The sequence below is a fragment of the Astatotilapia calliptera genome, chromosome 9 (assembly GCF_964374335.1).
Source record: "Astatotilapia calliptera chromosome 9, fAstCal68.1, whole genome shotgun sequence".
NCBI classification, from domain to species: Eukaryota; Metazoa; Chordata; class Actinopteri; order Cichliformes; family Cichlidae; genus Astatotilapia; species Astatotilapia calliptera.
The window spans coordinates 12,504,449-12,517,332 of NC_137430.1; the positions used below are offsets into that span (position 1 = coordinate 12,504,449).

Sequence of the window (12,884 nt, forward strand, 5' to 3'; positions counted from 1 at the left end):
GAAATCTACTCTGTCCTTCCAGTCCCTGACTGTGCTCTGGATGCAGCGTTTTGGAAAACAGTGTAAAGGCTTTTCAGGAAGCTTTTAGGACACTGTGAAAATACTGAATTTGAATAGTGGAGGCTAGAAGTAGTGAATGTATCCTTCCTCTCTATCATTAGATGGAGAGAGTGTACAAAGGCCGGCATAGTGGGTCTGTGGCCACTCTTGCTTGCGCTTTTGCGTGTCTGTCAGCCAGCTGTGGAGAAGAGCAAAGTTTTTACATGCAAAGAGCTGTAGTGAAAAGCAGTGTTCCAAACAATGAAATGTGTCCACTCCTTGTGCTTTTCATGCAGTAATGTTTGAAGCTATTTCTGCTGTTGTCCCATTCCCGGTGAAATGCGCTGTGCCTCCAATCCCGATTCCAGTCCTCTTGCAAAGCAATGAGCATTTGTCAGACGCATGAGTCATTGGCGGTACTCAGACTGGATCCTGGACGACTACACGGGGGCACGTGTGGGGTGGCTAAGAGACCAATTGAAGGATGCCATGTTTACTGAATATGTGCCTAATTTTGTCAGGACATAGCTGGGTCCATTGCTTCTGCGTGCTCTATTTTCACAAGCAAAGGCCTGGCTCTTTCTCCTGGCACCTTCTCAGGTGATCTCCATGCCTTCTTCTCAAATCAACGTCTGGACTGGCGCAAAACAGCTGACCGTTGTCGACAGGATTCGAACCTGTGCGGGGAGACCCCAATGGATTTCTAGCCCATCGCCTTGACCGCTCGGCCACAACAACCACATTGGGCTGTGGAACTACATACTTGAAAGACATACGTCTTCCAAGTCCTACGCCACACATCTTTCAAGTAGGATGTGCACAACAACGGCCACTCTGGATTGTAAATGCGGTAGCTGCATGACTTTGGTGCGAAAGCTTGTGGTTTTGCAGTTCCGTGAGATTGGTGCAGCACAGCTGCGGTTGAAGCTAGCTGGCTGACATTAGCTTGCTTGTTTGCATGAACAGTAACACACACAGCTGATGATTTTGCCACCGCAAAGAGCTGATCAGTACATGGTTAGTAAAATGTTATCTTCATTCCAAACATTGAGCACAATATTTAAAGTGGGACTGGGTGTCTTTATGAAGAAGTAGCGTGTCCAATCACAGTTTCATGTAAGAAGGTAGAGGTATGAAGTGATGAGAACTCAAAGCCTGTGTGAACAGTGTCTTTCCACAGCAAACGGTAGCAGCGAGGCCGATGAAGAATGCACCTGGCCTGACATTGTAAGCATTTGCAGAAAGAGCGGAGAACGTTTTTAGTGTAAAATAGTACGCAGCCCACATGCTCGAACAGCACTGCGAGTGGCAACTTCGATGGCCGGGAATCGAACGCGGGTCAACTGCTTGGAAGGCAGCTATGCTCGCCACTATACCACCATCGCTGTGAAAGACTACAACATCACTGATTCATTGTCCGGCTTATACAGATTTTCAGGACAATTAACAAGGTGGGCATTGTGATTACTCGCTTGTCAGGTTCTAAACTGGTCAAAAGGTAGATCACTAAAAAGACTAGTGCTTTCATGCAACTGCACATTTAATCTCATCAGCAAAGCTTCTTTGCTACTCAAGTGTGGCCTCTCACGCATTTAAACTCTTGCGTGATTTTTAGCACCTTGAGAGTCGCAATGGTCACGCGAGTTCTTCAGGTCACAGCAGACAAGGTGAGAATAGGTGTGAATCTGTCTTGGGACGAATCTGGGACGAGGACGTCTTTGGCTCCTCTTTCAAGTTATTGGACTTTGGCAAAAAGGTTTTACGCTTCATTCAAAAATGAGAGCAAGTGTCTGTGTCCCAAATACAAAGTGGGAGCTGGTTCCACAGAGAGGGGCCTGAAAAGTGATGGCTCTGCCTTCCATTGCACTTTAAAATCCCCTCGGAAGCCAGCAGTCTGAGAGCAAAGCACTCTGTTGGGATGATATGGCACTGTGAGATCTTGTAGACAAAATTGGTGGTGATTATTCAAGAACTTGTGTGTGAGGGCAAGTATTTGGATTTTTATTTGGGATTTAATTGGGAGCCAATGAAGAGAGAAGTCCATATGGGGGAAATCTACTCTGTCCTTCCAGTCCCTGACTGTGCTCTGGATGCAGCGTTTTGGAAAACAGTGTAAAGGCTTTTCAGGAAGCTTTTAGGACACTGTGAAAATACTGAATTTGAATAGTGGAGGCTAGAAGTAGTGAATGTATCCTTCCTCTCTATCATTAGATGGAGAGAGTGTACAAAGGCCGGCATAGTGGGTCTGTGGCCACTCTTGCTTGCGCTTTTGCGTGTCTGTCAGCCAGCTGTGGAGAAGAGCAAAGTTTTTACATGCAAAGAGCTGTAGTGAAAAGCAGTGTTCCAAACAATGAAATGTGTCCACTCCTTGTGCTTTTCATGCAGTAATGTTTGAAGCTATTTCTGCTGTTGTCCCATTCCCGGTGAAATCCGCTGTGCCTCCAATCCCGATCCCAGTCCTCTTGCAAAGCAATGAGCATTTGTCAGACGCATGAGTCATTGGCGGTACTCAGACTGGATCCTGGACGACTACACGGGGGCACGTGTGGGGTGGCTAAGAGACCAATTGAAGGATGCCATGTTTACTGAATATGTGCCTAATTTTGTCAGGACATAGCTGGGTCCATTGCTTCTGCGTGCTCTATTTTCACAAGCAAAGGCCTGGCTCTTTCTCCTGGCACCTTCTCAGGTGATCTCCATGCCTTCTTCTCAAATCAACGTCTGGACTGGCGCAAAACAGCTGACCGTTGTCGACAGGATTCGAACCTGTGCGGGGAGACCCCAATGGATTTCTAGTCCATCGCCTTGACCGCTCGGCCACAACAACCACATTGGGCTGTGGAACTACATACTTGAAAGACATACGTCCTACAAAGTCCTACTCCACACATCTTTCAAGTAGGATGTGCACAACAACGGCCACGCTGGATTGTAAATGCGGTAGCTGCATGACTTTGGTGCGAAAGCTTGTGGTTTTGCAGTTCCGTGAGATTGGTGCAGCACAGCTGCGGTTGAAGCTAGCTGGCTGACATTAGCTTGCTTGTTTGCATGAACAGTAACACACACAGCTGATGATTTTGCCACCGCAAAGAGCTGATCAGTACATGGTTAGTAAAATGTTATCTTCATTCCAAACATTGAGCACAATATTTAAAGTGGGACTGGGTGTCTTTATGAAGAAGTAGCGTGTCCAATCACAGTTTCATGTAAGAAGGTAGAGGTATGAAGTGATGAGAACTCAAAGCCTGTGTGAACAGTGTCTTTCCACAGCAAACGGTAGCAGCGAGGCCGATGAAGAATGCACCTGGCCTGACATTGTAAGCATTTGCAGAAAGAGCGGAGAACGTTTTTAGTGTAAAACAGTACGCAGCCCACATTCTCGAACAGCACTGCGAGTGGCAACTGCGATGGCCGGGAATAGAACCCGGGTCAACTGCTTGGAAGGAAGTTATGCTCGCCACTATACCACCATCGCTGTGAAAGACTACAACATCACTGATTCATTGTCCGGCTTATACACATTTTCAGGACAATTAACAAGGTGGGCATTGTGATTACTCGCTTGTCAGGTTCTAAACTGGTCAAAAGGTAGATCACTAAAAAGACTAGTGCTTTCATGCAACTGCACATTTAATCTCATCAGCAAAGCTTCTTTGCTACTCAAGTGTGGCCTCTCACGCATTTAAACTCTTGCGTGATTTTTAGCACCTTGAGAGTCGCAATGGTCACGCGAGTTCTTCAGGTCACAGCAGACAAGGTGAGAATAGGTGTGAATCTGTCTTGGGACGAATCTGGGACGAGGACGTCTTTGGCTCCTCTTTCAAGTTATTGGACTTTGGCAAAAAGGTTTTACGCTTAATTCAAAAATGAGAGCAAGTGTCTGTGTCCCGAATACAAAGTGGGAGCTGGTTCCACAGAGAGGGGCCTGAAAAGTGATGGCTCTGCCTTCCATTGCACTTTAAAATCCCCTCGGAAGCCAGCAGTCTGAGAGCAAAGCACTCTGTTGGGATGATATGGCACTGTGAGATCTTGTATACAAAATTGGTGGTGATTATTCAAGACCTTGTGTGTGAGGGCAAGTATTTGGATTTTTATTTGGGATTTAATTGGGAGCCAATGAAGAGAGAAGTCCATATGGGGGAAATCTACTCTGTCCTTCCAGTCCCTGACTGTGCTCTGGATGCAGCGTTTTGGAAAACAGTGTAAAGGCTTTTCAGGAAGCTTTTAGGACACTGTGAAAATACTGAATTTGAATAGTGGAGGCTAGAAGTAGTGAATGTATCCTTCCTCTCTATCATTAGATGGAGAGAGTGTACAAAGGCCGGCATAGTGGGTCTGTGGCCACTCTTGCTTGCGCTTTTGCGTGTCTGTCAGCCAGCTGTGGAGAAGAGCAAAGTTTTTACATGCAAAGAGCTGTAGTGAAAAGCAGTGTTCCAAACAATGAAATGTGTCCACTCCTTGTGCTTTTCATGCAGTAATGTTTGAAGCTATTTCTGCTGTTGTCCCATTCCCGGTGAAATCCGCTGTGCCTCCAATCCCAGTCCTCTTGCAAAGCAATGAGCATTTGTCAGACGCATGAGTCATTGGCGGTACTCAGACTGGATCCTGGACGACTACACGGGGGCACGTGTGGGGTGGCTAAGAGACCAATTGAAGGATGCCATGTTTACTGAATATGTGCCTAATTTTGTCAGGACATAGCTGGGTCCATTGCTTCTGCGTGCTCTATTTTCACAAGCAAAGGCCTGGCTCTTTCTCCTGGCACCTTCTCAGGTGATCTCCATGCCTTCTTCTCAAATCAACGTCAGGACTGGCGCAAAAAAGCTCACCGTTGTCGACAGGATTCGAACCTGTGCGGGGAGACCCCAATGGATTTCTAGTCCATCGCCTTGACCGCTCGGCCACAACAACCACATTGGGCTGTGGAACTACATACTTGAAAGACATACGTCTTCCAAGTCCTACGCCACACATCTTTCAAGTAGGATGTGCACAACAACGGCCACGCTGGATTGTAAATGCGGTAGCTGCATGACTTTGGTGCGAAAGCTTGTGGTTTTGCAGTTCCGTGAGATTGGTGCAGCACAGCTGCGGTTGAAGCTAGCTGGCTGACATTAGCTTGCTTGTTTGCATGAACAGTAACACACACAGCTGATGATTTTGCCACCGCAAAGAGCTGATCAGTACATGGTTAGTAAAATGTTATCTTCATTCCAAACATTGAGCACAATATTTAAAGTGGGACTGGGTGTCTTTATGAAGAAGTAGCGTGTCCAATCACAGTTTCATGTAAGAAGGTAGAGGTATGAAGTGATGAGAACTCAAAGCCTGTGTGAACAGTGTCTTTCCACAGCAAACGGTAGCAGCGAGGCCGATGAAGAATGCACCTGGCCTGACATTGTAAGCATTTGCAGAAAGAGCGGAGAACGTTTTTAGTGTAAAACAGTACGCAGCCCACATGCTTGAACAGCACTGTGAGTGGCAACTGCGATGGCCGGGAATCGAACCCGGATCAACTGCTTGGAAGGAAGCTATGCTCGCCACTATACCACCATCGCTGTGAAAGACTACAACATCACTGATTCATTGTCCGGCTTATACAGCTTTTCAGGACAATTAACAAGGTGGGCATTGTGATTACTCGCTTGTCAGGTTCTAAACTGGTCAAAAGGTAGATCACTAAAAAGACTAGTGCTTTCATGCAACTGCACATTTAATCTCATCAGCAAAGCTTCTTTGCTACTCAAGTGTGGCCTCTCACGCATTTAAACTCTTGCGTGATTTTTAGCACCTTGAGAGTCGCAATGGTCACGCGAGTTCTTCAGGTCACAGCAGACAAGGTGAGAATAGGTGTGAATCTGTCTTGGGACGAATCTGGGACGAGGACGTCTTTGGCTCTTCTTTCAAGTTATTGGACTTTGGCAAAAAGGTTTTACGCTTCATTCAAAAATGAGAGCAAGTGTCTGTGTCCCGAATACAAAGTGGGAGCTGGTTCCACAGAGAGGGGCCTGAAAAGTGATGGCTCTGCCTTCCATTGCACTTTAAAATCCCCTCGGAAGCCAGCAGTCTGAGAGCAAAGCACTCTGTTGGGATGATATGGCACTGTGAGATCTTGTAGACAAAATTGGTGGTGATTATTCAAGACCTTGTGTGTGAGGGCAAGTATTTGGAGTTTTATTTGGGATTTAATTGGGAGCCAATGAAGAGAGAAGTCCATATGGGGGAAATCTACTCTGTCCTTCCAGTCCCTGACTGTGCTCTGGATGCAGCGTTTTGGAAAACAGTGTAAAGGCTTTTCAGGAAGCTTTTAGGACACTGTGAAAATACTGAATTTGAATAGTGGAGGCTAGAAGTAGTGAATGTATCCTTCCTCTCTATCATTAGATGGAGAGAGTGTACAAAGGCCGGCATAGTGGGTCTGTGGCCACTCTTGCTTGCGCTTTTGCGTGTCTGTCAGCCAGCTGTGGAGAAGAGCAAAGTTTTTACATGCAAAGAGCTGTAGTGAAAAGCAGTGTTCCAAACAATGAAATGTGTCCACTCCTTGTGCTTTTCATGCAGTAATGTTTGAAGCTATTTCTGCTGTTGTCCCATTCCCGGTGAAATCCGCTGTGCCTCCAATCCCAGTCCTCTTGCAAAGCAATGAGCATTTGTCAGACGCATGAGTCATTGGCGGTACTCAGACTGGATCCTGGACGACTACACGGGGGCACGTGTGGGGTGGCTAAGAGACCAATTGAAGGATGCCATGTTTACTGAATATGTGCCTAATTTTGTCAGGACATAGCTGGGTCCATTGCTTCTGCGTGCTCTATTTTCACAAGCAAAGGCCTGGCTCTTTCTCCTGGCACCTTCTCAGGTGATCTCCATGCCTTCTTCTCAAATCAACGTCTGGACTGGCGCAAAACAGCTGACCGTTGTCGACAGGATTCGAACCTGTGCGGGGAGACCCCAATGGATTTCTAGTCCATCGCCTTGACCGCTCGGCCACAACAACCACATTGGGCTGTGGAACTACATACTTGAAAGACATACGTCTTCCAAGTCCTACGCCACACATCTTTCAAGTAGGATGTGCACAACAACGGCCACTCTGGATTGTAAATGCGGTAGCTGCATGACTTTGGTGCGAAAGCTTGTGGTTTTGCAGTTCCGTGAGATTGGTGCAGCACAGCTGCGGTTGAAGCTAGCTGGCTGACATTAGCTTGCTTGTTTGCATGAACAGTAACACACACAGCTGATGATTTTGCCACCGCAAAGAGCTGATCAGTACATGGTTAGTAAAATGTTATCTTCATTCCAAACATTGAGCACAATATTTAAAGTGGGACTGGGTGTCTTTATGAAGAAGTAGCGTGTCCAATCACAGTTTCATGTAAGAAGGTAGAGGTATGAAGTGATGAGAACTCAAAGCCTGTGTGAACAGTGTCTTTCCACAGCAAACGGTAGCAGCGAGGCCGATGAAGAATGCACCTGGCCTGACATTGTAAGCATTTGCAAAAAGAGCGGAGAACGTTTTTAGTGTAAAATAGTACGCAGCCCACATGCTCGAACAGCACTGCGAGTGGCGACTGCGACGGCCGGGAATCGAACCCGGGTCAACTGCTTGGAAGGCAGCTATGCTCGCCACTATACCACCATCGCTGTGAAAGACTACAACATCACTGATTCATTGTCCGGCTTATACAGATTTTCAGGACAATTAACAAGGTGGGCATTGTGATTACTCGCTTGTCAGGTTCTAAACTGGTCAAAAGGTAGATCACTAAAAAGACTAGTGCTTTCATGCAACTGCACATTTAATCTCATCAGCAAAGCTTCTTTGCTACTCAAGTGTGGCCTCTCACGCATTTAAACTCTTGCGTGATTTTTAGCACCTTGAGAGTCGCAATGGTCACGCGAGTTCTTCAGGTCACAGCAGACAAGGTGAGAATAGGTGTGAATCTGTCTTGGGACGAATCTGGGACGAGGACGTCTTTGGCTCTTCTTTCAAGTTATTGGACTTTGGCAAAAAGGTTTTACGCTTCATTCAAAAATGAGAGCAAGTGTCTGTGTCCCGAATACAAAGTGGGAGCTGGTTCCACAGAGAGGGGCCTGAAAAGTGATGGCTCTGCCTTCCATTGCACTTTAAAATCCCCTCGGAAGCCAGCAGTCTGAGAGCAAAGCACTCTGTTGGGATGATATGGCACTGTGAGATCTTGTAGACAAAATTGGTGGTGATTATTCAAGACCTTGTGTGTGAGGGCAAGTATTTGGATTTTTATTTGGGATTTAATTGGGAGCCAATGAAGAGAGAAGTCCATATGGGGGAAATCTACTCTGTCCTTCCAGTCCCTGACTGTGCTCTGGATGCAGCGTTTTGGAAAACAGTGTAAAGGCTTTTCAGGAAGCTTTTAGGACACTGTGAAAATACTGAATTTGAATAGTGGAGGCTAGAAGTAGTGAATGTATCCTTCCTCTCTATCATTAGATGGAGAGAGTGTACAAAGGCCGGCATAGTGGGTCTGTGGCCACTCTTGCTTGCGCTTTTGCGTGTCTGTCAGCCAGCTGTGGAGAAGAGCAAAGTTTTTACATGCAAAGAGCTGTAGTGAAAAGCAGTGTTCCAAACAATGAAATGTGTCCACTCCTTGTGCTTTTCATGCAGTAATGTTTGAAGCTATTTCTGCTGTTGTCCCATTCCCGGTGAAATCCGCTGTGCCTCCAATCCCGATCCCAGTCCTCTTGCAAAGCAATGAGCATTTGTCAGACGCATGAGTCATTGGCGGTACTCAGACTGGATCCTGGACGACTACACGGGGGCACGTGTGGGGTGGCTAAGAGACCAATTGAAGGATGCCATGTTTACTGAATATGTGCCTAATTTTGTCAGGACATAGCTGGGTCCATTGCTTCTGCGTGCTCTATTTTCACAAGCAAAGGCCTGGCTCTTTCTCCTGGCACCTTCTCAGGTGATCTCCATGCCTTCTTCTCAAATCAACGTCTGGACTGGCGCAAAACAGCTGACCGTTGTCGACAGGATTCGAACCTGTGCGGGGAGACCCCAATGGATTTCTAGTCCATCGCCTTGACCGCTCGGCCACAACAACCACATTGGGCTGTGGAACTACATACTTGAAAGACATACGTCCTACAAAGTCCTACTCCACACATCTTTCAAGTAGGATGTGCACAACAACGGCCACGCTGGATTGTAAATGCGGTAGCTGCATGACTTTGGTGCGAAAGCTTGTGGTTTTGCAGTTCCGTGAGATTGGTGCAGCACAGCTGCGGTTGAAGCTAGCTGGCTGACATTAGCTTGCTTGTTTGCATGAACAGTAACACACACAGCTGATGATTTTGCCACCGCAAAGAGCTGATCAGTACATGGTTAGTAAAATGTTATCTTCATTCCAAACATTGAGCACAATATTTAAAGTGGGACTGGGTGTCTTTATGAAGAAGTAGCGTGTCCAATCACAGTTTCATGTAAGAAGGTAGAGGTATGAAGTGATGAGAACTCAAAGCCTGTGTGAACAGTGTCTTTCCACAGCAAACGGTAGCAGCGAGGCCGATGAAGAATGCACCTGGCCTGACATTGTAAGCATTTGCAGAAAGAGCGGAGAACGTTTTTAGTGTAAAATAGTACGCAGCCCACATGCTCGAACAGCACTGCGAGTGGCAACTGCGATGGCCGGGAATCGAACCCGGGTCAACTGCTTGGAAGGGAGCTATGCTCGCCACTATACCACCATCGCTGTGAAAGACTGCAACATCACTGATTCATTGTCCGGCTTATACAGATTTTCAGGACAATTAACAAGGTGGGCATTGTGATTACTCGCTTGTCAGGTTCTAAACTGGTCAAAAGGTAGATCACTAAAAAGACTAGTGCTTTCATGCAACTGCACATTTAATCTCATCAGCAAAGCTTCTTTGCTACTCAAGTGTGGCCTCTCACGCATTTAAACTCTTGCGTGACTTTTAGCACCTTGAGAGTCGCAATGGTCACGCGAGTTCTTCAGGTCACAGCAGACAAGGTGAGAATAGGTGTGAATCTGTCTTGGGACGAATCTGGGACGAGGACGTCTTTGGCTCTTCTTTCAAGTTATTGGACTTTGGCAAAAAGGTTTTACGCTTAATTCAAAAATGAGAGCAAGTGTCTGTGTCCCAAATACAAAGTGGGAGCTGGTTCCACAGAGAGGGGCCTGAAAAGTGATGGCTCTGCCTTCCATTGCACTTTAAAATCCCCTCGGAAGCCAGCAGTCTGAGAGCAAAGCACTCTGTTGGGATGATATGGCACTGTGAGATCTTGTAGACAAAATTGGTGGTGATTATTCAAGACCTTGTGTGTGAGGGCAAGTATTTGGATTTTTATTTGGGATTTAATTGGGAGCCAATGAAGAGAGAAGTCCATATGGGGGAAATCTACTCTGTCCTTCCAGTCCCTGACTGTGCTCTGGATGCAGCGTTTTGGAAAACAGTGTAAAGGCTTTTCAGGAAGCTTTTAGGACACTGTGAAAATACTGAATTTGAATAGTGGAGGCTAGAAGTAGTGAATGTATCCTTCCTCTCTATCATTAGATGGAGAGAGTGTACAAAGGCCGGCATAGTGGGTCTGTGGCCACTCTTGCTTGCGCTTTTGCGTGTCTGTCAGCCAGCTGTGGAGAAGAGCAAAGTTTTTACATGCAAAGAGCTGTAGTGAAAAGCAGTGTTCCAAACAATGAAATGTGTCCACTCCTTGTGCTTTTCATGCAGTAATGTTTGAAGCTATTTCTGCTGTTGTCCCATTCCCGGTGAAATGCGCTGTGCCTCCAATCCCGATCCCAGTCCTCTTGCAAAGCAATGAGCATTTGTCAGACGCATGAGTCATTGGCGGTACTCAGACTGGATCCTGGACGACTACACGGGGGCACGTGTGGGGTGGCTAAGAGACCAATTGAAGGATGCCATGTTTACTGAATATGTGCCTAATTTTGTCAGGACATAGCTGGGTCCATTGCTTCTGCGTGCTCTATTTTCACAAGCAAAGGCCTGGCTCTTTCTCCTGGCACCTTCTCAGGTGATCTCCATGCCTTCTTCTCAAATCAACGTCTGGACTGGCGCAAAACAGCTGACCGTTGTCGACAGGATTCGAACCTGTGCGGGGAGACCCCAATGGATTTCTAGCCCATCGCCTTGACCGCTCGGCCACAACAACCACATTGGGCTGTGGAACTACATACTTGAAAGACATACGTCTTCCAAGTCCTACGCCACACATATTTCAAGTAGGATGTGCACAACAACGGCCACGCTGGATTGTAAATGCGGTAGCTGCATGACTTTGGTGCGAAAGCTTGTGGTTTTGCAGTTCCGTGAGATTGGTGCAGCACAGCTGCGGTTGAAGCTAGCTGGCTGACATTAGCTTGCTTGTTTGCATGAACAGTAACACACACAGCTGATGATTTTGCCACCGCAAAGAGCTGATCAGTACATGGTTAGTAAAATGTTATCTTCATTCCAAACATTGAGCACAATATTTAAAGTGGGACTGGGTGTCTTTATGAAGAAGTAGCGTGTCCAATCACAGTTTCATGTAAGAAGGTAGAGGTATGAAGTGATGAGAACTCAAAGCCTGTGTGAACAGTGTCTTTCCACAGCAAACGGTAGCAGCGAGGCCGATGAAGAATGCACCTGGCCTGACATTGTAAGCATTTGCAGAAAGAGCGGAGAACGTTTTTAGTGTAAAACAGTACGCAGCCCACATTCTCGAACAGCACTGCGAGTGGCAACTGCGATGGCCGGGAATAGAACCCGGGTCAACTGCTTGGAAGGAAGTTATGCTCGCCACTATACCACCATCGCTGTGAAAGACTACAACATCACTGATTCATTGTCCGGCTTATACACATTTTCAGGACAATTAACAAGGTGGGCATTGTGATTACTCGCTTGTCAGGTTCTAAACTGGTCAAAAGGTAGATCACTAAAAAGACTAGTGCTTTCATGCAACTGCACATTTAATCTCATCAGCAAAGCTTCTTTGCTACTCAAGTGTGGCCTCTCACGCATTTAAACTCTTGCGTGATTTTTAGCACCTTGAGAGTCGCAATGGTCACGCGAGTTCTTCAGGTCACAGCAGACAAGGTGAGAATAGGTGTGAATCTGTCTTGGGACGAATCTGGGACGAGGACGTCTTTGGCTCCTCTTTCAAGTTATTGGACTTTGGCAAAAAGGTTTTACGCTTAATTCAAAAATGAGAGCAAGTGTCTGTGTCCCGAATACAAAGTGGGAGCTGGTTCCACAGAGAGGGGCCTGAAAAGTGATGGCTCTGCCTTCCATTGCACTTTAAAATCCCCTCGGAAGCCAGCAGTCTGAGAGCAAAGCACTCTGTTGGGATGATATGGCACTGTGAGATCTTGTATACAAAATTGGTGGTGATTATTCAAGACCTTGTGTGTGAGGGCAAGTATTTGGATTTTTATTTGGGATTTAATTGGGAGCCAATGAAGAGAGAAGTCCATATGGGGGAAATCTACTCTGTCCTTCCAGTCCCTGACTGTGCTCTGGATGCAGCGTTTTGGAAAACAGTGTAAAGGCTTTTCAGGAAGCTTTTAGGACACTGTGAAAATACTGAATTTGAATAGTGGAGGCTAGAAGTAGTGAATGTATCCTTCCTCTCTATCATTAGATGGAGAGAGTGTACAAAGGCCGGCATAGTGGGTCTGTGGCCACTCTTGCTTGCGCTTTTGCGTGTCTGTCAGCCAGCTGTGGAGAAGAGCAAAGTTTTTACATGCAAAGAGCTGTAGTGAAAAGCAGTGTTCCAAACAATGAAATGTGTCCACTCCTTGTGCTTTTCATGCAGTAATGTTTGAAGCTATTTCTGCTGT

The 12,884-nt window shown here is 46.5% G+C and overlaps 9 non-coding genes across 9 annotated transcripts; all 9 read right to left on the reverse strand.

The window, feature by feature from the left end:
* Positions 1-695: 695 nt before the first annotated feature.
* trnas-aga (transfer RNA serine (anticodon AGA)) lies at positions 696-777 on the reverse strand. Its single transcript has one exon. It is a non-coding gene; the product is annotated as a tRNA-Ser (tRNA).
* A 2,007-nt stretch (positions 778-2,784) lies between these two features.
* trnas-aga (transfer RNA serine (anticodon AGA)) lies at positions 2,785-2,866 on the reverse strand. The gene has a single exon. It is a non-coding gene; the product is annotated as a tRNA-Ser (tRNA).
* Positions 2,867-4,868: 2,002 nt separating this feature from the next.
* On the reverse strand, positions 4,869-4,950 carry trnas-aga (transfer RNA serine (anticodon AGA)). The gene has a single exon. It is a non-coding gene; the product is annotated as a tRNA-Ser (tRNA).
* Positions 4,951-5,525: 575 nt separating this feature from the next.
* trnag-ucc (transfer RNA glycine (anticodon UCC)) lies at positions 5,526-5,597 on the reverse strand. Its single transcript has one exon. It is a non-coding gene; the product is annotated as a tRNA-Gly (tRNA).
* A 1,354-nt stretch (positions 5,598-6,951) lies between these two features.
* trnas-aga (transfer RNA serine (anticodon AGA)) lies at positions 6,952-7,033 on the reverse strand. Its single transcript has one exon. It is a non-coding gene; the product is annotated as a tRNA-Ser (tRNA).
* A 575-nt stretch (positions 7,034-7,608) lies between these two features.
* Positions 7,609-7,680, reverse strand: trnag-ucc (transfer RNA glycine (anticodon UCC)). The gene has a single exon. It is a non-coding gene; the product is annotated as a tRNA-Gly (tRNA).
* Positions 7,681-9,040: 1,360 nt separating this feature from the next.
* trnas-aga (transfer RNA serine (anticodon AGA)) lies at positions 9,041-9,122 on the reverse strand. Its single transcript has one exon. It is a non-coding gene; the product is annotated as a tRNA-Ser (tRNA).
* A 576-nt stretch (positions 9,123-9,698) lies between these two features.
* trnag-ucc (transfer RNA glycine (anticodon UCC)) lies at positions 9,699-9,770 on the reverse strand. The gene has a single exon. It is a non-coding gene; the product is annotated as a tRNA-Gly (tRNA).
* Positions 9,771-11,130: 1,360 nt separating this feature from the next.
* On the reverse strand, positions 11,131-11,212 carry trnas-aga (transfer RNA serine (anticodon AGA)). Its single transcript has one exon. It is a non-coding gene; the product is annotated as a tRNA-Ser (tRNA).
* Between the last annotated feature and the right edge of the window lie 1,672 nt (positions 11,213-12,884).